The sequence below is a fragment of the Lagopus muta genome, chromosome 15 (assembly GCF_023343835.1).
Source record: "Lagopus muta isolate bLagMut1 chromosome 15, bLagMut1 primary, whole genome shotgun sequence".
NCBI lineage: Eukaryota > Metazoa > Chordata > Aves > Galliformes > Phasianidae > Lagopus > Lagopus muta.
In genome coordinates this window covers 1,404,501-1,432,118 of record NC_064447.1, presented here as the reverse complement: position 1 = coordinate 1,432,118, position 27,618 = coordinate 1,404,501, and the positions used below count along the sequence as shown (strand labels likewise).

The following is a 27,618-nucleotide window of genomic DNA, read 5'->3' as shown; positions in this document are numbered from 1 at the left end:
CCAAGTTTTGCATGAAATACCAATTTTCCACCCCTTTCATTTAGTTTATTGAAATTAGGAGGGGAAGCTCCCCCTCCCTCTTCCCACCACTCCCCCACCCCCGGTTTCTCCTTGGAGGCAGCTTAGCTTCTCACGTTGTTGCTGGAAAATCCAACATCATGGAACGGGGTCCCCAGCCATGGATGGGTGTGGGGCACGGGACTGCCAGGTTGTGCCACCCCTGTGCCAACGTGGAGGTTGCTGAAGATTGGTGCAGCCAGACCTGGCACTTTCCCCCCGCTCTGTGTCCCTGGCTCTGGTGTACAGGTGTGCCAAGTTGTGAGCACTCACAAATGGGAGCCGGCAGATACGAGCAGCTCTGCACAACACAGAGCTGGATTCTGTGCTCTGCTTCAATCTCTCCTTGGGGAAACAAATGAGGTCCCCATGTGCTCGCCCTGAAATCTTCCTTTAGGTTTTGTCACCTGACACAGGGAGGGAATGGATCGGGCACACAGCCTGAAGATCTGCTGTCTCCAGCCGCCTGCCAGCCCAGTCCCAGTGCCCTGAGGCTGCAGCACATGTGTTGCATTTGCAGGGGACCAGCAGGTGTTTGCAGGATGGAGCTGGCACACTGGCCATGGGAACATATTTGCGTGTGTTTGCACACACAGGATAGGGGTTGGTGGCAGGAGCTTCTCTCATCGCTGGCACAAAGAGAAGCAGTATGTTGTCTTTTGGGAGCTCGGATGGGGACAGGCAACTGGCAATGCTGCCAGCAGGAACAAGGCTCAGAGTGGCAACGAGTCAACATCCCGTGGCAAGATGGGATGTGCTGGAAAGCTGGGAGCCACAGTGGACCAGCAAGGAACATACCAGCCCTTCGGGTGTCACATACATCCCATGGTTTGCCCAGGGCTGGCTCAGCAAGAGGCAACCAGGCCATTTGCCAGCCTGCAGCTGCCCCCAGCTCAGGTGACCACAGCACCAGGACAGCTTTTGTGTCCTCTGTGCGTCCGAACACCATCTGTCCCCTCCTGGCCACTGTGGGGTTGCTGCCAAGGCTCAGCTACACATCGTGCAGCTCCACTCCTGCAGCAGGGGCTGGGGGAGCAGGGGCCAGCATGGGGTTCAGCTGTGTCCCCATGGCTGGGCCATGCACCTGGCCACAGAGGCAAGAGCCTGTCCTACTGGGGTGTGTGGTCCCTGTGTGACTTCAAGAGGCTCCTCTCCCTCTGCCATCACCTGGGTCCCAGCTTTGCCAGCAGGTCCCCTGCATCCCTGAGGAAGGAAAGGAGGACATTAGGTTTCAGCTGGCATGGGGCCACACGGAGCCCGGCTGCCAGGCAGAGAGAGGAGAGGAGGCTGAGCCAAGAGTGAGGGAAAAGGTGCAGGGGAGGAAGCATGTGCGTGCTCAGGGTGTATCCATCCATCTCCTGTCCACAAGGGATGCAGGATGGTGCTGTCTCTGTGTGCAGGCAGGGCTGGGCTGGGCAGGAGCATGGCAGAGCAGTGGATGCACTGCACTGCATGTGGGTGGAAGGGGATTAAGGAGGGAGCCATCCCAAACTCCACCACATCCAGCTGTGCCCCTGCCAAGCATGACTGTGATCTGAGCCATGGTGCGGGGTGTGATCCATGGGATGAGCCCTTGCATACCCAAGCCAGACACTGTGTCAGGTGTTTCAGGTGGTGGGACTTATCCATCACCACTGCCAATGCCAGGACAGCCCTCAGTCCTGCTGCCAATGTCCACCTGGCTGTGGGGGAGGAAGTCCTCAGGGACCCCCAGGAAACCCTCACTGCCTCAGAGCCAGCCTGGCTTTATCTGGACTTCAGCTGCTGCCCAAATCCCCAGGCCCCAGACTCTGTCCTCCAGCATCCCCATGGTCCCCCCTACATCTCTGCAAGGGTAGCATGTCCCATTCTGGTGCCACCAGCATCCCACGAGGGCCTGGGGACAATGCCTGTCCTTGTGTAGGGTCAATCTGTGCTGGCATGGAGGTGTGCAGGCAGGATATCCCCTACATCCAGCCACTCCACCATGCTTTCTCCTGTGCTCTCAGCGACAGATCTGTCCCTTGCCCCAGCACCATCATAGCAGCCAGTCCTCCACTGGGATCCTCCGTCCTCAGCTCCTCCAGTCCCAGTCACACCTATTTAAGTAAAGATGAGAAACGATCTCATTAAATCAGTGCTGAGCTGTGTGTGCAAACTGCTCTGACAGCTTACGATTGGCTCATTTCCACCACGGTTCACCCTTTTTTTTCTTTCTTTTTTGGCTCGGTTTCCAAAGAAAATGAGGTTGGTGCAACCATGCTGTCTGTGGGTATGTCTCACTTTCCAGCTCTGAGACTTGAAGACACCAACTGATTTCATCCAAATTCAGAGAGGGAAGGAGAATTTGAAGATGCTCTTTCCCCACATGTGCCATGTGAAGAAAGGAGAAGGATGCAGCAGGATCCATAAATGGTCAGTTTGTGGCTCACTGCTCTCCAGCTCTGAGAACAATTATTTCCTCTCTTCTATTCAAAATTTTGTCCAGATCAATGCTGCTGAGATCGATTCCCTGTGGGAGCAATTCAGGACAAAACCCGAATTTTGAACATTCTTCCCACTCAGTAACAACGACCAAGAAAGAGGAAACAGCAACCGCAGAGTGGCAGCACAAAACCTGACCAGTGGCAGGGAGATGTGCCACACCACCATCCAGAGGAGGCATCTCTATGGATAAATCCTGCCAATAAATCAATAGTGCAGGTGTTTTCTAGCCTGAGTCTTTCCTACAGGACAATTTCAACCAAACCCAGGTGGCGGATGACAGCTACACGAGGATGCAGAAGACATGGTCACAGCCCCCAAGCCCCTGTGCTCAGCACTGACCCAACGGGGCTCAGTGTCCCTGCAGTACCCGGGGTGCAGTGAGCAGGAGCATCCACAGCAATGCACCACGGTGTCACCGCACCCAGCAGTGCTGCCAGGTGCCAGCACTGCCCTGCTCACCACTCGGCCGCCCTCCCCAGCCCCCCCTCACCCCCTTCTTGGCCGTGTGCTTTCTGGAACAGGTGCACACCGCTCCCCCCCCCCACCCCCCACCGCTGCCCTTTTTTTAATTAGCCGATAAAGAATGCGTCCTTTTGAAGCAGATAGGGGATTCCTCACATCCCTGGCATTGCTGGGCTGCCTGGCGGTAACCCTATTCCAGTTGAAAGCTTTCCGTGCCGGCCCACGGCCGCGGGGCCCCCGACTCTCACCACACCTGCAGGCCAGCCCTGCTCTGCCCGCTCGGCCACTCACGCAATTACCCGACGTGATGATTAACGGGGGTGCCTCCCTGCCAGCAGCACACTGCCCTCATTCCGAGGTGCAGGTGGCGTGGGACCCCCCCGGTCCCTCCCTGGCTGTGCCACGGTGCTGCATCTCCCTTGTCCCTGCCCTCCCCAGAAATGGGGCACTAGGCCTGCCTGGGGCAAAGCCCAAGTGCTCAGCTGCTTTTGCTGCTCCTTCCAGACCTCAGGGTATGTTCTGGAAAGGCAGAACCTAGGCAAGGAGGCTTGCGTCCTGCAGGAAGTCTTTCTGCTCCCAGGTCACAGCAGCCTGGAAGTTCTTGGTCCAGTTCAGGACAAGGCTGCAAAGCCTGCACATCCTTACTGCATTCCTATGTATGTCCTACATCTCAGTGCATCCCCTCACTGCATCCCAATGCATGTCCTACGTCCCAGTGCATGTCCTCAGTGCATCCCAGTGCATGTCCTACATCCCAGTGCATCCCCTCACTGCATCCCAATGCATATCCTCTTGTATCCAAAAGTACATCGTCCTGCACCCCAATAAACATCCTCCTACATCCCAGTGCATCCGCTCACCGCATCCCACTGCACATCCTTACTGAATCCCAATGCGCATTCTCCTGCATCCCAGTGAACGTCACCCCTGCATCCCAATGCCTGACCTGCTGCAGACCCGTGTGCTGGCAGCCCTGCAGCATGCTGGCACGCTGAGGCACCGTGTCAGCACAGCACGGCTCCTATCCCCATGTGCTGCACGTTATATTGCGGAACCAGTAAAAATTATTTCAGCATGTTCCTGTGTGGTCTGAAGCAATGCCCCAGCCTGAGATAACCTAAGCACAGGAAGCTCTGGGCTGGGCTTTAAATCTTCCTCCCTTCACCATGTCCCGGCCAGAGACCCCCAAGCGCCTCACCCCTCATGTGCCCTCCGTGCTGGGGAGGGGCTCAGGGACACCAGGAGTGACCCCCAGCTGGGCCGAGCCCCTCGCACCACCACGGTGACGGCATTCAGAGCCCACTTTAAATCAATTGCTGCGCCCTGGCAGCTCTGTTTCCACGGTCCCGTGTTATTCTTTCATTCAGTCATGGGGAGAATGACTCTGTTTTCCTTCGGCAGTTTTGGTTCTTTTTCCCTTTTCTTTCTTTCTTCCTTTCTTTCTCAAGGCGAAGGATGGCGTCAGAGCAAATATTCATTTCCACGGTTCCAGCTCATTGAGAACAATACGAGCAGTAAACAGAGGGCAGCATTCCTCAGGAATGTGAAGCACTCGCCTGTGGTTTAAAATTACTAATTTTTTTACAGGCAAGAATATATATTTTTAGAGACTTTTAAGGACAAGCCAAGTTCTGCTCCCCAGCACCCCTAACCACAGATGCACGTTGGGAGTTTCCCAAGGCGTGAGAGGCAGTGGATGGCTCAGCAAGCCAGGGCTGATGACCACAGAGCTGGATGGAGAGACTCCAGTCACCACCTGAATCTGGAGCTTGGAAGTGTCAGAAATAGGAAAAAACAATGCAGCTTCATGTGTATCAATCACTCCCTCTTGCTGGGTAAAGCAAAATGTGCCTGAGGGCCACAGCACCTGGTCGGACAGGGATGGTGCAGGGAGCCCTCGCAGGGGTGGCAGCTAAGCTGGCACCGTGCAGCAGCACCCCGAGCAGTCAGGTGCTGCTCTCCTGCTCCGGCCGAGACCTCCACGGCTGTTCCACTCCCTGAGCAACCCACAGAGCCTCCCCCAAGGAGGCCGTGTACCACCAGAGTCAGCTGAGGACATTTGGGCTCACAGCTCCGCTTCTGAAAGAAGCAGAGGAGGGAAGCATTGTTTTACTGAGAGAAATTGCTTTCACATCCCTGCCCCAACAGGCATGCACACATCCTGCCCCTGGGCTGATGAGCTCCAGATCTGAGTGCTCTGGCTCAATGAAGACCCCGGTCTCTTGGCCCCACACCCCTCGCATGGCCCTATGCTGACCCCAACCTTCCCACAGGGCCACGCATCCCCAGCGCAAAGACTGAGCTGCTCGTGGGGAGCCGCTGCAGTTTCCCCATCTGGATCCTCTTTGCAGCTCTCTCCCCAATACATTGCTGACCACGAGGAGGCTGAGCAGAAACATCCTGGCCCTTTCTCTTTGCTCCATGCTTCCTCTACTGCTGGCGGTGCCCTCTGCTGAGAGGGGGAAGCCGGGGCACCGCAGCCCTGTGCAATGAGACCAGCCTGGACCTGGAGACCACGCAGCCTCTGAAGGGTGAGGTTTGCTTCTCTGGTCCTTTTACAACAGTCAAACAGCTTGAAGAGTCACAAACCATGAAGGAATATGGCAAAATCTTCATAAATCAAGTAAAAAGCATAGACATAAAACTGGGAAGACATTTGCCTTTTATTGTCTCCATGGACAGGCTTAGCATTTAAAGGCTTTTATCTCCTTTTTACGGCTTTTAGAGTGGGCTCCAAGCCAACAGGTACTTCTTGTCCTTGCTGCGTGTTAAATTGCACCATGTAAAAATGAGGCTTGGGAACAAATCACAAGCTGAGAGAACGGTTCCTTCGGTGAAAGCAGAAAGCTGCAGTAGAGCCCAGAGCCACACTGCGCAGTGCAGCAGGAACAGTGGGCAGGGATGTGGCAGGGGACACACAGCCACCAGAGCTGAGGATGCAGGACCAGGTTCTCCCCAGGTTCCCCCAGGGTTGGGGCAGCAGTGAGGGGTGTCCACAGCAATGAAGGATAACCACAGCAGCAAGGGGTGTCCATAGCAGCAAGGGATGCCTGCAGCAGATTTGCCCAGCAGGTCAGAGTGCAGCCCCTTCGAGGGCTGAGCATTGCACTGGGATGACCCACAGCTTCAGGACAGGCTGTTCATGACACAGGGCTGTTAGCTCCATAGCAGGCATTGAATTGAATGTGCTTTTTGTGATGCTTCCTGCTGATACCAGGCACAGCCTCTCAGGACGACACGGCTCTGCTCTCCCACCCAGCACCCAGTCGTCACCCTACATCTGCCCTATGACGTGCCCTGCCCTCACCTGCCCCTGGGACATCTCCCCACTGTGGATTACGGTGCTGCAGACAGGCTGGGAGCCGGACACGCAGCAGTGGCACATGGCAGTGATGTGGTCAGCCAGTTAGGAAGAGAACGCAGTCTGAAGTCAGGAGGAACAACATGAAATGTGTCCTCTGAAAGACTGAGGGCCCACTTCGGCACTATCCAGCCAACCTGGCCTCTCCGGTGAGGCCTGCAGAAACCCAGGGTTGCAAGCACAGCCAGGCACTCACAGAGGTTAAAACTGCAGCCTCTGCCTTTCCAGAGCCCACCCCATGCTGGCAGCATCAGCGCTGCATCTCCCAGCACTGCCCAGGCTGGAGCAGATCTGGAGGGGAGCAGGGGGGATGCAGAGCCTCTGCCCCCCTGTGGGTACCCTGCATGCAGCTGGAGGAACGGGGATGGCCTGCGGAGGGCAGCGGCAAGCAGAGGGTTAACAGCATCCTTCCCACCCAGCGTACGCTGTGTGCCAGTCCTCCAGCCATGTGTTTGAAATCCTTTCTGCTATCTCCTGAAAATATTTACAGTACATGCAGATAAATTAGCTGCAGCGCTTATTACGTCTCCCTGGAAATATATACAGCAGTTAAAGATGTTTAAAAAAATAGCCGAAAGCCGTCTCTTTACTATATCTGGAAGATATTTCACAGTGAGGGGAATTTACAGGGCCGGGTGGCAGGGAAATCGCATTTATTTTCACTCGAGTAGAGAAAGTTAAAGGACCCTTCAGCTGAGTTTATTTTCATCTCTGCTCGCGAGACGAGGGCCAAGATGTGCTCAGGGAGGAGCTCAGCCCCACGGCTCAGGGCAGAGGCTGAGCCTGCTTGCTCCCCAGCAACACAGCCCTCACAGCTTCCATATGCTATCCCCATGCCCAGGCTGCAGGCCTACTCCTCCAGAAGTCCCCTACAATAGGGTGCAAAGTCGTTGGGGAATGCATCTCCATCCCAAGCAGCACCCGTGGCCCAGCACCAGGAGGTCGCTGAAGCCTTGGGGATTGGAATCCACGGCTCTCAGCCCTTCTCTTTGCACTGCTTCCCCAGCTGAAGCACCTGCCAGCAGGGCACTGAAAGCCCAGCTTCTCCAGCACATCCTCTGGCTCAAGGGTGCTGACCCAACGTCGAGTGACAACATCTTCTGTGCCACTGGCATCGAGCTGCTGGCCTTGACGTAAAAGGTTTTGGGAAGCCATTTGCTAATTCCCCTGAGTCACCCGCTCCCTCCGGCTGTTTTGAAATTCATATCTAATGAGTGGTTTGGGTGAAGGAATTCTGCAAAGATGCAAACAATCCCTTTGCCAAAATAAAGAGAGCCAGAGCTGGGCTTATAAACATATAAATCATTTCTAGTTTTTAGTTTGCAAATAAGATACTTGTTTCTTCATGTGGATTTTGGGGAGAACAGGGAGAGAGTGCTGGGCCAGGGGGGGAGCGGGCAGTGACCACAACCAGGGAGCAGCAGCCCCAGGGCCATCCCTGCCTGCCCCACGTCGGGCACTGGCTCCACTGCACTTCTGAGGTCTCCACAGGATGGAGTCCTCAAGCAGTGACCTGCAGGAAAGCAACTTGTCCAACAGCTGGCATTAGAGCAAGGGATCACAGAATCATAGAATCACAGAATGCCCTGGGTTGCAAAGGAGCACAGTGCTCATCAGTTCCAACCCCCTGCTGTGTGCAGGTCGCCAACCAGCAGCCCAGGCTGCCCAGAGCCACATGCAGCCTGGCCTTGAATGCCTGCAGGGATGGGGCATCCACAGCCTCCTTGGGCAACCTGTGCCAGTGCCTCACCACCCTCTGGGGGAAAAACTTCCTCCTAATATCCAACCTCAACCTCTCCTGTCTCAGTTTAAAACCATTCCCCCTCGTCCTATCACAACCCACCCTCGCAAACAACCGTTCCTCTTCCTGTTTATATGCTCCCTAATGTGGAAGTGGTGGGATGGGGATGTGGTGCTCCAGGCCAGGCAGAGCAGCAGTATCCTTGCCCTGCAGGCAGGAAGGTGCCAGCCAGGCCAGCAGGCACCAGGAGGTGGTGGCAGGGCTGGGAGGGAGGTGAGTGATGCACCAGCATCATACAGCCCCACAGCTGGGCTCTGAACCATCGTGAGCACTCTGACAGCCATCTCTCCAACATCTGTTGGCAATTTCATTGCTGTGTGCCCAGCACCCATCACTCCAAAGAGCTGCCCAGCAGCCCTGGCTTCTGCTTCTGCCAGCACCTCTGTGCCCGTGGCAATGATGGGGACAGGGAGTGGAGAGCATGGGGGGCAGCAGCAGAGGGGCCACACTCACAGTCTCCCCACCTGCAGCACCCTGAGTTTGGGCAGTTTGCACATCACTGCCGGTGTCCACCAGCACAGAAGGCTGAAGGTTAAACTCTCTGCTTCATCATAGATATGTGATTCAGGCTGGTTTGTTGAGGGACAAGAGAAAAAAGCTGTGGGGCACTCGAAATGACATTGAACACAGCACAGCAGAGGGGAGCTCACCTGTCTGCATGCTGCCTCCGGGCAAGCACTTGGGAAACCACGGTTTCCATCAGATCCCATGGGCTCAGCAAGCACAGCCACTGCCACATCATGCAGCCATGAAGACTGATCTGCCAGCCATGAAGCCAGCACTGCCATGCTGCTGTGGAGTCAAGCAAAGAGCAGCATCAGGGAAGAAGCAGCAACATCCCAAGATGTCCCCTAGTGCCACCAGGGTGGGAAATGCAGGGGGGAACCTGCACCTCCAAGCAGGGCCCAATTCCATGGTCAGCGTGTGCTAAGTGCATTTTTTCCCAAATAAAGTGTTCTGACTTGGTCAAATTTGAGTATATTCCAGGGACACGAGACAAATCTCAGCCTCTCTCCCTTCCCTACTTGCCAAATTTCAAGCTCTTGCAGAATTTTAAAACAAAATAAGGACAAATGCCTCATCTCCTAATACCCTCACTCTTGGAAACAGCCTGGCACTATGGATAAGATTTTTCCCCAAAAATTTAATCAGAAGCCACAACCCACCCTGAAATATTACCACCCAGCCTGGAACGGTTTGGCAAAGCTGCCAGCAGCCGAAGGCAGCGTTTGACACCAGGAAGCAACAAGCATCCTTAAAACTCAGGGGCATCTCCAGCTCCCACTGCAAGCACATGGAGCCTGTCTGCAGCACACTCACTGCACTCACTTTATTTATAGGACGCTGTGTATGTGCCTTGTCCTTCCAGGGGCTCTTTCTCCTTTTTTTTTTTTTGGCTTGCGGAAGCCGGGCAGATAACTAAAGCTGTTCCTCACTTTCACAGCAGATAAGCTAATTGTCGGATGTGCCCTTTGAGATAAGCAGATCCCGGGTTTACGAGGGAACATGTGTTCTTGGGAAGCGCCGTCACCGAGCCCTGATGCAGCGATAACCCACGGGCGTGCAGACTCCTTCCTGGGAAGCACAGGGCCCTGCTTCCAGCCTACCCTTGGCCATGGCACTTGGGCTGGCAGCCGTGGGCCACAGGAGCAGCACTGCAGCACAGTGCTGGTGCAGGTTCCCATACCTCCCAGCTCCGCCACTCCTGAGCAAGGAGTTGTCTTGGTACAGACCCTGTATTTATCTGGTCAGTCCAGGAGGCACTTGAAGGGTGTGCCAAGCCATCCTCCTGTGCACCATGCCTCGTCTCTGCCAGGTGGTAGGTAGGAATAAAGCCCCTAAAAGTTTACAGTCAGGCAAAGGCAGAGCCCTACAGCCTAACGCCTATTGAAACCCATGACAAAAACTCAGTGACTTTATGAGGGTCAGGCCAGGCTGGCGGTGCCAATGACTCCCTGGAAGCACTGCTGGGAGGTTTGTTCACACTGTGAAGCAGAGCCACATGGGCCCATCAGCAGTGTGGCAATGTTGCCCAACCAGGGATGCTGTGTCCAGCCCCAGCATCACCACCCACAGCCATGCCCACAGGAGCTGCATACTGGGGGCACCCCACACCTTGCATCCTATCATCCCTGTCCCCATCAGTTCTCCAGGCCATGGTGAGGCCACACTCCCTCGCCCCCCAGCGGGAGAGCCACCCTCCGCTGTCCTTTACTTCCCTCCCCCCAAACAGCCATCACTCACCAGGCTTTGATTATGGCCACAAAGGAGCCTTGGAGGAACCACGGGGAAGCTGGAGGGAGGCAGGCAGATGATGAAAGAGCTGTCAAATGGGATTAAACAGTAACCATCTCCCCTACCGCTGGGCAGCGGGAAGGGGGACAGATTGTACTGGATTGTAATGCATGAGCCCTCCTGCTGCTGGAGCCTGCCAGGCCCGTCCCCTGCAGGCTGCCGGCTGGGCCCTGCTGTGGGCAACGGGACAGCAGGATCAGTCCCTGGGGCTGAGGATGGAGAGCTGAGGCTGAGGGAGCAGGGTGGAGGAAGGGTCAGCAAGGAGCTGCTGGTGCAGCTGCCCTAGCCTTGGGTGGGCAAGAAGCAGGACACACATCAGGGATGCTCTCTCTTCTCTTTCTGTCTTTCTGTAGGCACTGAGCACCCCAGCCATGAGCTCCGAAGCACCAAGAGCAGGGGTGGGATGTCACAATGAGCAGAGCCATCCCACGTGCAGCCCTTGCTCTGATTGTCCCAGGTGCATCTTGGCCTTTCCAGGGGTGAGCAGCACAGCGGTTCCAGCCTGTGGCTCACAGCTCCCTGTGCATCACAGTTCCACCAGCCCTGGACTCCGTGCTGGTTCCTCAGTCCCTCTGCAGGAGCAGAAGCATTCATGCATCAGGGGCTGCAGCAGCCATGGGGGACATTGGCACAGACCTCACCATCCCAGCACGGGAGCTCATCAGCACTCCTACGAGCCTTGGATGAAGAATCCTCCACCAAAACCACCGCAACCTCACTCTTGCACCTTCCCAAGCAGTTCCACCATCCTCTCCTGGGGCCAAGTCTCAATGCACTAAGTGACACAGAAAGGCAGCCCTTCCTTGGTGGCAACACAGAGCCAGCAGTGGAGGTGCAGGGTGAGCAGGAAGGGCCGGGTCCCCACGGGCAGGGGGCACAGGGCACCCCTACCCCAGCACCACCACCCTCGGCTTCCCCAAGGCACAGAGAGAGGCCCCCGCACAGCCCCTGCCCCCCACAGCCCCCAGCCCCACTCCACGTGGAGCCCCCAGACCCCCCTCACCCCTCGCACCAAGTCCTCACCACCCACTCCGCCAGCGCAGCTCCAGTTTCTCACAGCACCCTCTTTTCTGAGCCATTCGTCACGGCCCCCTGCACAAAAGCCAGAGAGAGAAAGAAACAAGGAGTAGGAAAAGGAAGGAAGATAAAAAAGGGAGAGAGAGAGAGAGCGCGAGCAAGAACGAAAGAAAGAGGGAGGACAAAGCGTGAAAGGACCCAGGTCTGTCGCTGAGCGAGCGCAAAAGGGGAGGAGGGGAAATTATTAAATAAATGAAGCACCTCGGCAGTTTGGGGGGCAATGGAAGACAGGCCGACCACAGCTGAATGTTAAATGCCTGCCACACAATCAGTCCCATTTTGTGAAGAGAGGAAGCTCTGTCCAAAGACCCTCATGTTTATTCATGCGGAGCCCCGCTGGCCCCTCCCACCGCATTGTCTTTGGGTATCAATCATGGCGGCCTTTATTTGGGGGCATCTGTCTGGCCCGATGAATGGCGGGGTGACGAGTGGGGCTGCGGGGCTGGGAGCAGCCGTGGGGCCGTCCCCTCTCCCTGCTGGCCCTCCCCGCAGTGCATGAGGACCCATCCATCGCTCCGGGTGGGCAGCCTGCCATGGAAACACCGCGTCCCATGTCCCCACTGCACCAGGCACAGTTGGCAATCCTCCTCCTCTTGGTGTACGGGAGCAGCAGGGGCCCCACGGCAGCCTGGAGTGTTCTCAGAGCACCGGTCAGCCCAGCTGTGTGCAGAGCCACTCATGTCACAGAAACCTGGATGGCCCTCTGCCACTGGGGCCAGTGCAGGATGGGGACACAGGGCGGCTGGGCTGGCGCAGAGGGGTTGGCTTTCTTTCTCCTGGTGCTTGGGGCAGTCTGCACACAGTGCAACATGTGCACTGGGAATGGCTGTGGGAGGCAGGAGCAGGGCTGATCTGCAGACAAAGTCATCGCAAGATCACCTGATGGAAAGTTGATGCTCATCAAATTCAACCTTGAAATAGCAGCTACCAGGAAACAGAAATGAAGCACAGCAGAACAGTCAGGCCAGGCAGGGGCCCCATCCCAGGCACTGCTGTCACCCAGCTGCAGGGTCCAGGGTCCTGCACTCAGTGGCTGGGAAGCATAGGGTCCCCAGCTGGGCAGCACCAGGAGCCCGAGTTGGCCACGGTGCAGAGGCAGACAGGTCCTTGGCAGGGAACAGCAGGTGCCTCAGCATGAGGGCCAGCATTCAGGGCAGTGGCACAGGTCCCCACAGCACCCAGCACACCCCGTCCCCTCCTGCATGGCAGCAACAGCCAGTGTGTGCGACGCTGAGCCCCACAGTTGGGGAGTGTTGAATCCGTGCCTCCCCACCACAGCTCGTGCCCAGCAGCTGGATGAAGCTGGCTCAGCAGACTGCAAGTGAGCTCTGTCCAAGAAAACATTTTTGGAAGGGCATTTTGTCATTGGTATGAAAGCTGCCTCGCAGCCATGTCGCAGCTCACAGCACAGCTGCCAGCTGCACTCCCTTGTCTCTCTGCCATCCCCAAACCTGGGCAGAAGATACCACTGCCATCCATCCAGCTCCTCTATTCAGCCCCTGCCCCACACCCTGCCCTTGGCTGTTCACCTCACTGCAGAGATGCGGAGATGACGGCCACGGCCATGGGTCCCCACTGGCCCCACACAGGTACCTCCAGGGGAGGGCAGAAGGAGGAGGAGGATGTCCAGACCTTGGCTTAGCAGAAGCAAAGGGATGAGGACATTGCGTGACAAGCTGGTGGCCTTCAGAAATCTGTCCACTCAGGTTCCACAGGAGAGGGCTCAGCTGGGGAAGACAACCATGGACAAGATGATAGCATGCAGATGAATGCTCACCCACATGTAGTTCAGGCAGCCCGCAACACTGCGCCACTGGGGAACATCTTCAGTGAGGTCTGTGTTTTGGAGACCTTGCTTGCCTCTAACGAGATGCTTCCTAGGTCATAATTCAGACAAGTTGGCTTTGGTTGAGAGAAAACCAGAAGGAAAATCCTTCCAATACTTCCAGCTTCTGTAATCGAATGCAAATTGTTCAGTCTGCAGCCAAACACCCCCACGGCCACGGAGCACAGAAAGGATTGCCTTGCTCCAGCAGGGACGGTTCCACCACTGACTGTGCTTCCCAGTATGCACGCTTGGCACCTCAGCACCAAGGGTGCGAGCTGGAGGTCACACCCCAGCCAACTCTGGGCAATGGCAGGGTGGGCAGCACATGGGCAGGGGGCTGGGGTCCCCCAGCTTCCTGCAGGCAGGGGACCTGAGCTGCTCCCAGCTGCCCCATCGTTCCACTTGTCCCCATGGTGGAAGGAGTGCAACGGCAGCACAGAGCGACCCGTGTGTATGCAAACGCCGTCAGCTGTGAGCACCTCCACGTGCAGACACAGACACACACGATAAGATCCGCAGATACACAAACATGCTGCCGGGCAGACATTTAATCAGGAGAGGGGAAGAGCCCCAGATGCCCAAACTCGCTAACAGACAGATGCAAACACTGTGCGAGACACCCGCAGCTGGGGACATGTGCATATACACAGTCAGACACATCTGTATACAATACCTCATTAAACATGGGCAGCGTACAGCCCCAGATTAGATCTGGCTGGACTGCAGGCAGCGGGCCAACCTGAGATCAGGGTTCAAACTCAGCTCTGACAGCCCCGAAGCCTCACGGGCGGCTCTCGTGGCATTCCCATCTCCCCACACCCTCACCGGGACACAGCCTGGGGCCGAGCAGGGAACGGGATGCTGAAGCACGGACGGCTCTAACGCAGATTTTGACCTTCTGATCCTACGAGTCTAACTCCTCGTCGCTGCCCTGTGAAGGTTCCTGCAGCCGGGCCCGGCTCCGGACACAGGCGGGCAGCGCACGGAGTTGGTTTACGGGGTGCCCCGGCTGCACCCCCGCCGTCGGTCCGCGGCACCGCTCCGTTCGCCCTGGGCGCGTCCCCGCCGCCCCGCGCCGCCGTCGTAGGGCCTCTGCTGCCACCTCCCCGCGCGTTCGAGAAACGCAGCCCCGCGGGGAATCCCTCCGGCTCCGTGTCACCCACCGTCCCCCGAGAGCCCCGACGGACAGCTGTGCGCTGCGGGGGGAGAGAGGACACGGCTGGGGACGTCGAGGGGACGGGAGGGGCTGCATAGCCAGCTGGGCAGCGCTGGGCACAGGGAGTTATGGGGCTGTTGGGCTGCCCGGAAGCCTGCGGGAGGATCACATCCAGGTGGATGCAGAGGCACGCCTTCTGCTGGGACAGGCTGCACCACGCGCAGTGCCCCGAGCGACGGTTCCAGCTCCTCATCGATCCCGAGTGCCACCGGTGGCATCCCTCACAGACGCCCCATGGGCAGCAAACCCCACTGCGTGCTGGAGAGAAGGGAGAAAGGACGGCCCTGCACAGTGCCAGGCCTGGGAACGAGGAGTGCTTCCTATCTTCATTGTGTCACTGAGCCCGCGGTGGTACAGAGCAACAGCGAAATGCAATTACTGAGGAAAACTCAGCTGCCTCCCACATGAAGGAAGCAGAACTGGTCAAAGCCGGGGAGCTCGGGAGGGGGCAAAGAGAAAATCTTCATTAAATACTCCTTTTTCTCCTAACGACAGCGGGGCTAACGCACACTGCGCACACACACACACTCGCAAAACAAACAAACAAAAGCCCAAATGCACACGGAGGTCCCCCAGCCATGCCTTGAACTGCTCTGGGGAGGCTCTCCCGCTGTGCCACCCCACCAGCGCCCACTCACACGCCTGCAGGAGCCGATCCCAGCGCCAGGATCCCGGCCGGCCGCTGCCATCTCCATTGTTCCAGTGTAATGAGTTGCTAGCGAGGGGTGACCTTTCTTCCCAAACAAAGAAATAAATGCATTTTTCAAAATCAGGGGTGGTGCTGCTGGACGTGCTGTGGGCGAAGCAGCGGGATGGGCGAGCAGCGGCAGCACAGTGGCAGCAGGAGGGTGCTGGCTGTGCCTGCAGGTGCCAAGTGCTGCAGGACACACACATGGTGTGTGCCATGGTCCCACCCGGATAGGACTCCTCCTCCAACATGAAGGAACTCGTGCCTGTGCCAAAATGGGACATGGGGAGAGAGCCTGCCTGCACCCACAGAAAGAGCCACAGCTTGGGTTCCGGAGACCTCTTCCCCACGTCCTGCCCACCACAGTGCCTCACTCAGGGACAGAAGCAAAGGGCCCTGAACAGCCTGGCCAGGCCCTCCCTGTGCCCCACACTTCTGATGGGAGAAGCCTGAGATTCATACAGCCCAATGTGGGCATTTCAGCCTGGGCGTACCTTGCTCAGCCCCCACCTCTCTGCAGATTGGGGAAGAAGGGCGACTCTGGTGACCTGGGACCAGAGGCAGTGACCTCAGACCCCTCAGAGCTGAGCTGAAGTGAGACTCTGCTCCTCGGTTTGGCACCACAGCTTCAGTTCTGGGACAGGAGCTCTGCAGCAGACAGCCTTCTGCTTCCCCAGCAAGGCCACCTTATACGGAGGTTGGTGACCCCTCTGCATGGCTGGCAGGCCAACATTGCATCCAGCATGTGTAACCACTAAGACTGTGGGCTTCAACCTGAGGACATTCTTTCCCTGTGCAGCCTTGGGGGCTAAAACACTCCCAGAAAGTGGAAGGGGCCAACACTTGTGCTGGCAGAGGGGTTCGTCCACTCACCAGGCAGCCCACATCCTGAACTGTCCCACAGCTGGCCCAGCCTGCAGCCATTCGGGGTTCACCATGTCCCCAAAGGGCAGTGGTGGCCACAGAGCTCTGCCCTGCAGCTCTGAGCACCGCCCAGGCAGCACATGGATGCCAGGAACCAGAACTGATCCATTGCAAAGCACAGACCTTCGCTGGCCAACACACGACTGACTTGACGTTGAGTCTTAGGCACGAGTCCAAGCCATGTGATGATACTAAGCAGTGTCTGATAATAAAATCAGCACTAGACAGCAGAGCCCATTTGTTTCAGATCAAGGGGATTACCAAGATTTTTACAGGTTTGCTAACAAACAGTGGATATCTGTGTGGAGTCGTCTGGACCAAACCCATCTTTCATCCAGAAGTCTCCCCACAGCTCTGACACCAGGAATCAGGGAGCTGACTATCTCCTTCTCTTAGAAAAGCCTTTTGGTCACCTAAACAGGATCCGGGTGCTTAAAAGTACATGTAAATCTCTCTTCAAATGGTATCTAAAACGTGTAGCTTTGTAGCACTTCTGAATGTTTGGTTTTGACTCAGAGGACTGAAATTACTCCTTTCATAAAGAAGAGGTGTACACAGGCAAACGGACACAGGAGTGCATCCTGCTGCAGCGTGGGGACTGCCCCCGGGACACTGCTGAGCAAACAGCCCAGGCAGAGCTCTGTGCTGCTCCTGCCACTGTCCCCAGCCCTGCAGCACAACCCCAAGGCAGGCTTCCCATCTGCAAAACCCACACCTGGCAGATGAACAATTCATACATGCAAAGGAAGAAGCTGCTCGTGCAACCAGGCTGGGGCACTTCGGTTTGTGTTGGTTTTAATTTTAATTTTTTTTTTTTTTTTTTTTTTTTTGAGGATTTCTTTTTATTGCCTTAGAGTTTATGAGCCTTCAGGCCATGCTAGTATCACATTTTCAGGTTTCCTCCACAGCCTTAGGAGCTAAAACCTTCCTTTTCCTTGCCAAAACCCCCCAGCCATGCACAGTGGGAACCCCCTCACGCACTACAACCCCAAATGCCAAATCTCACCAAATCCCTCACAGCACTTTTGTCCTCCTGCTGCCCCAAAAGACGTGGGGACGCTCTGTCCGTTTTACATGCAGCAACCAAAGGCACAGTGAGACCCAAAGCCCTGGGGCACTTGGAGGATCAATTCCTATGGGGACAGCGTTTCTCCTCCCACTCAACCCCCGGCCCCATGGGCTGTGTGCTGTCCCCTTGTGCCCAAACTGACAGGGGCTGCTCCCAGCATGGCCCCAGGGGACCCCCGCAGCAGCAGGGAGCAGGGCAGAGCCGAGGCTGCCAACTGCACGGCATCCGAGGGGTTAAGAAAACCAAACCTGCCACAAGAGATTTGAGCAGAAACTCCACCAGAGACCTTGAAATCCTGTTAATTGATGCCACACATGTGCTGCATTTAACCTCTGCCCTTTGCTGTAATAGTTTACACAAGTGGCACGAAGGCCGATGCCTCACGACGCTCGCAGTGCTGGGCGGGTGGGGAGGGCTCCTGTCCCCCCACCCTGGGATGGCACCGTGCTGTGAGAGCCTGCACTGAGCTCCTCCTCCTCCTCTTCCTCTTCCTCCTCCAGGACAGCTCTGTGGTGTGGAGGTCCTCTACCCCAAAGGTGACCATGAAACCTCCATCAGGGATTCCGGCCCTCCAACGTTTGAGTAGGAATCTGACACAGAGTGCAGGCAAGTCCCAGGCAAAGGAGGAGTTCAAGTGTAATTACTGAGTTATTTGCAACAAAATTCATGCCACGGTCTCTGGGGGAATGGCACTCCCTCTGGACAATGCCCAGGTGAGCAGCATCCCTGTTGTGCTGAGTTCTGCACGTGGTGGGAGTGTGGAGAGCTGCTGCTGTTTGTGGTTAGCAGCAGTGCTGAGGGACCAACCAGAGCAAGGTTTGCTCTTTATCACTTGGGAAAAAAAGAGATCAAAAGAGTTATGAACGTTCTTAACCCCTATTATATCCAGGGGAGGGACAGAGAAAACTGGTCCTCCCAGGTTTATCCATCTTAACACCTTCCAAGTGAAGTCAGCTCAGCAAGGGGGTGAAAATCCATGGGCTCACAGTGAGTGCAGGCTGTGTGCACTGCCCTGGGCTGGGCTGGGAGGTCCTTCCCGCAGGGAGACAGGTCGGTGCCATCCCATTGGATCCAAGAAGCTCCCCAGGCTGGGCTTGGACAAGGTGCATATCCCCAGGGCTGGGTCAGCAGTGGCCGTGGGTGGACTCTCCTGCAGATGAGGTGAATGGAAGCACACCCACCATGCAGGGAGAGGTTGCTATCCCGTCAAGTGTAACCTTGAAAATGGACGTGCTTTCCTTGTGAAGTCCCACAAAAAGCATGGAGCAGCAGTACAGAATCGTACCGGAATTCGAGTGCTTTCCCTGTGGAAAGCAAAATGAAGTCATTAAGACAAAATTAGAGATGGTTATTTGCTATATATATCCAGCCACGAGAGTAGGTGATCTGCGCGTGGACAACACTGAGGTGGATTTACACTCTGTCCATTCTCACTGCCACTGCTTGCACCCTGTCCACAGGACCATGACCAAGGTCTCGGGTGAAGCTCTGGCTTTGCTCCATATATTCAAGTGTAGCATCAGCCCTTGACATGGAGCTCCTGGATGCAGGGAAGCAACGTGCCAGGAGGACACTCTTTTTCCATGCGATCCAGAAGCCAGGTTTGTCAGAGATGCTCTGAGCTCTCTTCAGCCCTTCGCCCCATGGGTCCCCATGGGAGCAGCGCTCACCACGTGAAAACCTGGACCTTGCACAGCTCCTGCTTGGACAGGAAAACAAGGAAAAAAACAGAGACCACCTTCCTGCTGAGGCACAGCGGGCGATCCACCAGCAGGTGCAGAGCAGCAGTGGGACGGCCGGGTTGCTGGGTGCCGTGGGCATGGGAACCTGAGCGGAGATACCGCCGGGTAGGAAACCGTTGATGAGCAGCTGCCAGCACTGCTCCGATGTGATGTCATGAGAGGGAGACCAAGCAGGGAAACTCAGCCCCAAGCTAATCAGCGAGGCCCTTATTTTATCTTCAAATGTTCCTGCATGCAGCCATTAAAACTGCCCGGCCAATATCCCAGAGACAATTCTCTTTGAACGGCCGCTTTGTCTGGTAACTTTATTTACACTTTTGATGCCAATGTTTATCCACTCTTTAAAAAGCTATTCAGAGCGTCTCCCAAATTAACTTCAGATGTGAGTGCAATGGGAACATTCCCTACATCATATTTCATACGCTTTCGTGTTATTTAATTCTTGGAAACTATTTTTTTTTTTTTAATATAAAAATATTTTTTAAAAAATCTCCAAGGTTTTGGAGAGTGTAACCTCTCCCTGTGTGGTCTGCAAAAACTGGCTGTAAAGCTCTCTCCTAAAGTTCACAAACTCCATTATAAATCGTCTCCTTATCTTACTTATTAGGTTTCTGTTTTCACCAGCACACATCCTGGATAAGAAAATGCTCCAAAGGACCTCCACCATCCATGGGTCTGCAGCAGCAAGCTCTTCCAAGGGTGGCTGGCATGGATGCCTGGAGGAGATGGGATGGGATGGGGTCAGATGAGATGGGATGGGATGTAGTACGACAGGGCAAGATGGGGTGGGTGGAATAGGACAGGATGGGGTGGGACAGATTGGAATGGGATGAAATTGAATGGAGGGGGATGGGGTAAGATGAGGTGAAGTGATAACATCACTTGCTTTTCCCCTTTTTGCCACAAACCTTCCCTCACATTTCAACCTTTTTCCCCAGGATACTTTGGGAAAAGGAACCCAAACCTGGCAGAGCTGCCCAGAGACCCATGGCCAAGTCCCTGGGGCTGAGTGGGCCATGGGGTCTACTCTGTATGGAGACTGCAGCAGTGCCCCATCAGCACACAGAGCCAGCCCTCGTGGACATGCAGATTCAGGACAGGACAAGCAGGAGTTGGAGGAAGCTCCTCCAGAATGCACCCACAGCCAGCACAATCTTTCCCACACCCACCCTGCAGGTCTGACACGGATCAGGCCATAGGGAAGCAGTTCCTTTGGTGAAGGCCCCTCACAGCCACCACCACTCAGGCTGAGGGCAGCCCTGCAAGCTGCTGCAGAGCTGGCACCGGGACCCGCCACGGGTCGGACCTTGAGCTGCGGCTTTGCAGCTGTGAGGCAAGTTAGAAAGCCTCTTCCCAGGGGAGTGATTTTCAGAAGAATCCAGTAGACAGCTTGAGACGGCCTCCAAAACCATCCAGCACAGCAAAAATTCTGTGCTAAGCCGCCTGCATGCAGATGTGACACCCACTGCCGGCTGCGCCTTGTGGCTCTTGCTGCCCACTGCCCCCGGGAGGAGTGCAGGCAGCCCATGGCCATGGAGCACATCTGCAAACAGAGGATGCCAGACCACGCCAGAGCGGTGTCCTGTGAAAACCACCCCATCTCCTGGGATGCTGCAGCTGCGAACAAACCTCTGGACAGGACTGAGAAGGACCTGATGACAGCAAAGGGCTTGGACAGGGAAGAGGGAATCCGAGACGTTGTATTATTTGGACTCATCAGCAGGGCTTCCATGCGGTTAACACCCGCCCTGCTCCAGCGTCAAGACCCCGCGTGCCAGACAAATCCATCCCTGACCTAAAAAATGGGGCTGGGAGAACAGAGTGTGGCTCTACCATTGGCCCTGCTGCATGGCAAGGGCTTTCCTGAGCCTGCAGGGAGGAGGCATGGTGGTGCACCCATAGCCACCACTCACAGCTCACCTGGATGTGCACAGAGGAGACATCCCCAGAGCAGCCAAGGCAGGAGGAAAGCCTGGAGGAAGGCAGGAGAGGTGCACCCCATCCCCGCCCAGCCTCCAGGTGAGGCTGCAGGAAGGGTTTGTCACCTTCCCTCTGTGACAGGGACATGGAGAGGGTGGTGCTGCATCCTCTCGGCGTGCCCGGAGACATCCATTATTTATGGAGCACTTGGGGATGCTCAGAAGCGAGGCGCCACACAAGCATGAAATGTCATTACAAAGGATATGATTTAGGGCTGGGAAGGGCTGGGAGGGGAGGGGGATCCAGTTTGCATGGAAGACTATACAAAATAAATCCTGTCCGAAAGGCTTCCCGCCTCCGCAGCGGAGAGCGGAGCTGTATCAGCCGCCCTGTCTCTGCCGTGCTCTCCTTCTTCCTTTTAGAGGCATGAAGGGATTTTTTTGCTCATCTTTGTTGCAAGACTCGCTGGTTCCCGCCAGCTGATCCACGGCCAAGGGGAACGTCAAGGGAGGGGGCCGGGAGGGCTCCAGTTCTGCTCAGAGGTGGAACCTTGCTGCCACCTCTGCCCTGTGTGAGGCCACCGGCAGGCGCAGGGGCACCGCGGGGACACGGTGAGGGTGCTGCTGCCCACACACACTGGTCGGGCAGGCAAAGGCATTACAGCACGGATGTGTGAGCCCAGATCTCTTCCACAGGGAGAAGACACTCCAGGAAAGCTCTGGAAATCACGTTGCTCAAGCCCTTGGCTGCCACAGATGCGCAGATGGGAACCACGCGCAGCGCGAGCTGGCCAGGATTTGGCCATTGTAGAGCTGCCCACGGTCATGGTCAGCAGTGGGGGGCAGGGCAGGGAGTTGGGCTGGTGGCTTGGAGTGCTCTGGGTTCACCCATGCACAGCCTGGGAGTGCCCTGGGCCTGAGCTTGGCTCCGTTCCTGCACTGGAGCAGGAACAAATTGCAAGGAGGATCTGTGTGGCAGAAAAATGACCCCCTAGATGTCTCTCCCTGTCTGGCAGTGGAAGAGGAGAAGGTTGCAGCCAGAAGGCTTTGCCAAAATTGTTACTTTTTAATTTTATGGGAAATTTCAAAAGGAAGATTCTTTTCTCAGCTTTCCCATGACACTTTCCCTCTCCTCCCATAGGGCAGGTAAGCACTGAAATGACATTTCCAAAATGAAGTATCTTCTTCTCCCCTCTGCCTTGCATTTTCTAGGAAGGAGAAGAAAGGCAAGATAAATCTACAGGAAGGGGAAACTCATTGAAATGAATTAGCCTGGAGCAAAGTCATTGGGAAATGGTCTGTTAAATGAACAAACAATAGTTTGCTGCTCTTCTTAAACTTCAACTCAAACCGGCCCTGCAGAGCCAGTGTTCCTGGGGAGAGCACATCCTGCCTGCTCCTCGCCTCCCAGTGCACCCTGCCCTGTGTCCCCAGCTGACCCAGGCATCTGACCCATGCCCTGCCCCCACAAACGGATCCCCTGCTGCATTCTGGGCAGAAGGTGACCTCTCTGCGGGAGATGAATGATCTCTTTTTCAAACTTGAGGTCCTGTGCGGGGGGGATAGATGGGGCTCTCACCAAAATTCGGGTGGAAGAACACATCCTTCTCGGCCTGTCTTGATAACTCAGCAATGAGTCCCACAAAGACTCCTTTGCTCTCCCCATGCCAACTGATGGGTTGGCTGGCGTTCCCCACCAGCTCTGAAGGCAGGCAAGGAGATACAGCCCTGAGACCAAATACATCTGTGATGTGGCTTCAAGTCAAGCAAGACAAACCCTGACCCAAAGATGGCTTATATGACGAATTTATGACCCAGGCTCCCTAATCAGAAAAACGAGAGTATATTCCTCAACATATAAATATAAAACAAAGGTTGAACTTAAAGATTCAGGGTCGACAGAGCAGCAAAACCAGGAGGCCCCAAAGTTTCCGAGTTCCTGTTGGCTTTGGAGAGAAGTCCATGTCTCAGGAAGTTCAGGCTTCTCCAGATCTTCAGGGTCTGCAAAACTTGTGTCAATGCTCTCCGGAGAGCAGCCTTGCTCCCACGATTTCCGGCATTTCCTGGTGCGGGAAGGTCTGGGAAACGCTGCAAGAACAGCCTTTCAAGAAGTATTTTGGCACCTTTGCTTCCAGAAGGGATGTAGAAAGTACAAAGGCTGCAAAACCTAAAAAATAAATAAAATAAAATAAAATAAAATAAAATAAAATAAAATAAAATAAAATAAAATAAAATAAAATGAAATAAAATAAAATGAAATAAAATAAAATGAAATAAAATAAAATGAAAGCAGGGGAGGGGAGTTAACCGAACGTTTCCAAACATTAGCAAGTTTGCCTTGGGGGTGGCTCAAACCGGAGGTGAAATGTGGGGCAAGTTGCTGGTTCTCCAAGAATCTGAGTGTCCATCTGTACTTATCACAGTGGAAAGCCACACCAAGGCCCAAGGAGCAGCGTGGAGGGGTGGGAGGTGAGCATTGCCAGCCCTCACACAGGGCAGCGTGGGGCCAGGAGACCAGCTTGGCCCCATGCAGATGGCGGCAGCCTGTTGGGATGAACCCAGGATGATGTGGTTTCCATTAAACACCCAACTGTGTGTCCCCAGCCACGCAGAGCACACAGATGTGTGCCCTTGTGGCACTGCCCATGGAGGGTTGCTACCACAACTCGCTGCAAATGGCAGCGGCGCTGAGCAAAGCACAGGAACTGGCTGTTGGGAAAGCACTCACAACTGGCACTGTCCCCCTCCCGGAGGCTCTGGGGAGTTTTGAAATTCTACAACAATGGAAAATTCTTTCCTCTCTCCCTCCAAAAAGAAAAGAAAAGAAAGAGAGAAAGAAAGAAAGGAAGAAAGAAAAAAAAAAAAAGCAAAGCTTGTTTTGGGCAAACTGAAGCGTTTTTGCTCCACTTCCGACTTTCCTTGATTTTTGACTTTCCCATTCTGCCTCAAACAACATGATGCAATGGCACATTGCAGCTAAGTGTCATTTCCTCCCAAACCTGCACTGGAGATGTCCTGTCCTGAACCTGCTGAGTCGAGATATTCTGACACTGCCAGACAAAAATGGAAAACAGGTTTCAAACCAAAACCCAGTCTGAGTTGCTTCCCAGAGCGCTCTGCTCATAGCCAAACCACCCCGTTCCCAGCATCATCCCATCAGCACTTTGCTGACCAGCTGCCCTTGCAGCACTTCATTTCCACTGAGATACTCCATCAGCATCCATCATTTTGCTGATGAGCCAGTCTATGTTCTGTTCTCCTCCACATCCCTTAATTCTTGTATTTGCTGTACCAAGGCTTGTGCTCACAGCAATCAGAGACACAGGTTTGTGTATGTGTAGGAGATGTCTGACAGCTTAGAGTAAAGGCAGCAAAGCAGTCCTGACAGCCCCAGCTGGCAGGGAAGAAGCCAGGGAGGAAAGCTGCTCATGGTCAGCGTGGAGGTTCCTCACCCCAGCAGTTCCTGAAGGAGGCAGCCCATGCCCCCAGGGAGCCCAGCCTGCAGACCCATACAATGCACAGCTGGGGAGCCTGCCTGATGCTTCCCTGCCTGGCCAGTAGCACCGACGTCTTCAGAACACTTCTGATGGAGAGGGAAGCGACATACGTGATCAGAATTATGGACACAAAGCCCAAACAAAGGCCATAAAATGCAATAATTAACAGAGCAAATAAGCTGAACACACATTAGGTCGCACATATTAGGTAATGACAAGTAGTTCACAATAACCACTTCTGAATGGACCTCACCCAATATGCATTTAATTAGGGTTTAATAAAGCAACAGCATGTTCTTAAAGGCCAATTAGAAACATATTCACTGAGGTTTAGAAGCTATGTAATAGATGCCTGTAGGAACCAGATACGTGCTGATTACATAGCTATTAATCCTCAATAAAGGGCCTAATAATCATTTTGTGCTTCAGGAGCAGGCAGCTGCTTTATTAAATCTTAATGAAACACATACTTGGGAGCTTTCCTTCAAAGTCAGCCCGCGCTATGAAGATGGGCTTAGAAGTGGCAGTCTGCTGAGAGAAAAGACCCCCTCCTCGCCACCACCCCTGCCATCACCGAGCCATGCAGGCCAGCTCTGCACAGTGGCTGCCCCGAAGCAGCCAGGAAGGCAGCAGGGAACTCCTCACCCTGAAGTACTGAGAGCCTGGAAGAGCTCCAACACTTTTCTCCCTGCGCTGAACACTTGCTCACACACCGATCTGCATGGCTCACAGTAGTGCTCCAGGCATGGGAGCAAAGCCCTAGGCTTGGCAGGATGCATTCTGCTTGCTTAGGGCAGCACAGCACCAGCCCATGTGCCCAGAAAACAGGAGATACAAGTCCCCTAGAAAATGCCACCAGCCCCAGCAGCAGCCACATCTCCAGGATTCGCCAAAAAGGAGCCGGGCTGAAGCCATCTCCCACCACATCCCTTGGTGGGGAGGAGGAGCTGCTCTGGTCAATGGTCTCAGCCAGACAGGCGGCAGCATCCTGCTGCATAACCTGTAGGATCTGGTGTCAAAGTTGGTCTAAAGTTTGCCAAGCCATTAAAAAGTCCCCAAGGACACACCCAGACAAGACGTGCCCACGCCTTTCCGACAGAACTCCCTCGGAAAGCCAGAAAAACTACGAGATGGGCTTAAAAACTGAAAGATTGCAAAAATTTTTAATAAACACCCATCTGTTTCTTCACCTCCTGGTTTCTGAGCCCTCTGACTCATGATTTTGGGTTTTCCACGGCGGCTGGAAAATTTCCTTCTGCAGTCTGCGGCTCCTGCAAAGGCGGTCGGTGTTTGGGAAGCACTGCGATGCAGCCGCACCTCACTGCACTGCACTGCACTGCACTGCACAGCCCCATCCCACTGCTGCGTGGGCATCACAAACAATGCCCACCCACCTTTGGGGCATCTGTCCCACCAGGAGCAGAGTCCAACAGCCTTCATTCCATCACAAGGTTCATCCGTGTGCAGCCATGTTGTCCAAATCCATGTTCCCCAAAATGGGAACCCATCCTGCCCCATATCCAGTACCTTGTGCATCATTCCCATCAACCCTAACTTTGACTCACAGCTTAACCCTAACCCTAACCCTAACCCTAACACTAACCCTAACCCTAACCCTAACCCAAGTTGCTGCAGCCCATCTCCAGCCCATTCACCACTGCCTGAGCTCGAAACCCAGCTGGTTTGCGTTAGGTTCTGCCAGACCTCACTGCTCCACAGATGGACAAAATCACAGCATCTCCAGTGGTATTAATTAATGTGTTTTCACAGAAAAATGGGAACATCTTTCCAACCTCGGCAACTAATCTGCTGCACAAATTGGCCCTAATAATTGAGAGGGTGCAGGAGGCTGTGGAAACAGCAGCCCAAGGTGGAGTCAAAGAGACAAGATATTTTGCTCTGCTGTTTCTCCCAGTGAAGAAAAGCCAGACCTGGCCCCAGTGCAGAGCTCACACTTCCCACAAAGGGATGGAGGGTGGCACCTGGTGGGAGCCCAGCTGTGTGAGGAAGGCTGGGAGCTGCCCTCCTCCTCTTTCGCTGGTGATGCCCTGGGTTAACCAGACACACTCACTTGGAAGCATCACCTCTGCACGGGAAAGCTGGGCCAGAGAGACTCGGTGTGATGGTAACAGATGTGGTTCGACCAGATGGGAGCAGAGCTGCTGCCCAGAGGCGGGTGGGTGGTTGGACTCCGTGCTTTGCAGCCAAAGAGCTCAGGGTGGGAGCAGAGCAGAGCCCCAGGGCTGGGCAGAGCCTCTCCCTGCCTTAGGGAAGCCCTGCAGCCAACCCAGCCTCATCTGCCCACAGCACTGCTGCTCAGCAGCTTTTAGGCAGAAATCACAGCTTCTGTAGAAGTCCTGTTTTCCCCACAATAAAGTCCTGGTTTTCCTCCAACAGTTGTGCCTCACGGAGCCAAACCAGGATGCTCTGAGGTCAGCTTGGCACTAACCTCCCATGACCCATCTTGCTGTCCCGCAGAGCGCACAGCGGTGGGACAAGGCCCTATGATGTGCTGCTGGGATGCCCTGCAAGAGGGCTGCATGGTGGGGCTGCGTCCAGCACAGCCTGACCATGGGTTTTAGTGGAGATCACAGGAGCTGAAGCAAGGCCTTCCCAGCAGCAGTCAGCTGCTCAGAATGCCCAAATCCCAGCAGCCACCAACACAGCACAGCTCACTGATCCCACTTTGAATCCAACACAGCACACAGCGTGGTTCATTCAGGCCTGCTCAAACAGGAGCAGCACGGAGGTGTTGCAGACCACCACGGGGCAGCCCAGGGGGGGGTGAGGAGGGGCAAGAAGAGTTTGTCAGATGGCAATTAGCTGCAAGGAATCCCTGAGCCCTCCGCAGCTCCTGCTTGCTGCCTCTGGCCTTGCAATAAACCTGCTGCTGGTCTCCATTCCAGGTGGCCAGCTGTTCCTTATTTCTAGAGCCCTTTGCCTTTGACTAATTAATCGGCTCCAAATGTCTCAGTGCAGCCTGCCTGAGTGAGAGGCCAGAAACACAGTGTTGGGATGGAGCCCTTGTGCCATGGGGCCAGCAGCTGCCCCACTTCCAGTGGAGGAGCTGTGAGAAGAGGTGCTGCCAATACACCAAGCTCTGCTGCATCCAATTCAGGCTCCCTTCCCCTTGGAAGGCCTGAAAGGAACCGATTTTTACTTTTTACGACCTTGGATCTGATCTTCACAGAGAAGGTGCTCCAAGGCCATCTGTGC

At 55.1% G+C, this 27,618-nt stretch overlaps 1 long non-coding RNA gene across 1 annotated transcript; it reads right to left on the bottom strand.

Annotated features, from left to right (window-relative positions):
- Positions 1-269: 269 nt before the first annotated feature.
- LOC125700656 (uncharacterized) lies at positions 270-11,676 on the bottom strand. Its single transcript, XR_007379988.1, has 3 exons — positions 11,466-11,676; positions 8,798-10,470; positions 270-2,135 (listed from the first exon to the last, which is right to left on the bottom strand). It is a non-coding gene; the product is annotated as an uncharacterized LOC125700656 (long non-coding RNA).
- Positions 11,677-27,618: the final 15,942 nt, after the last annotated feature.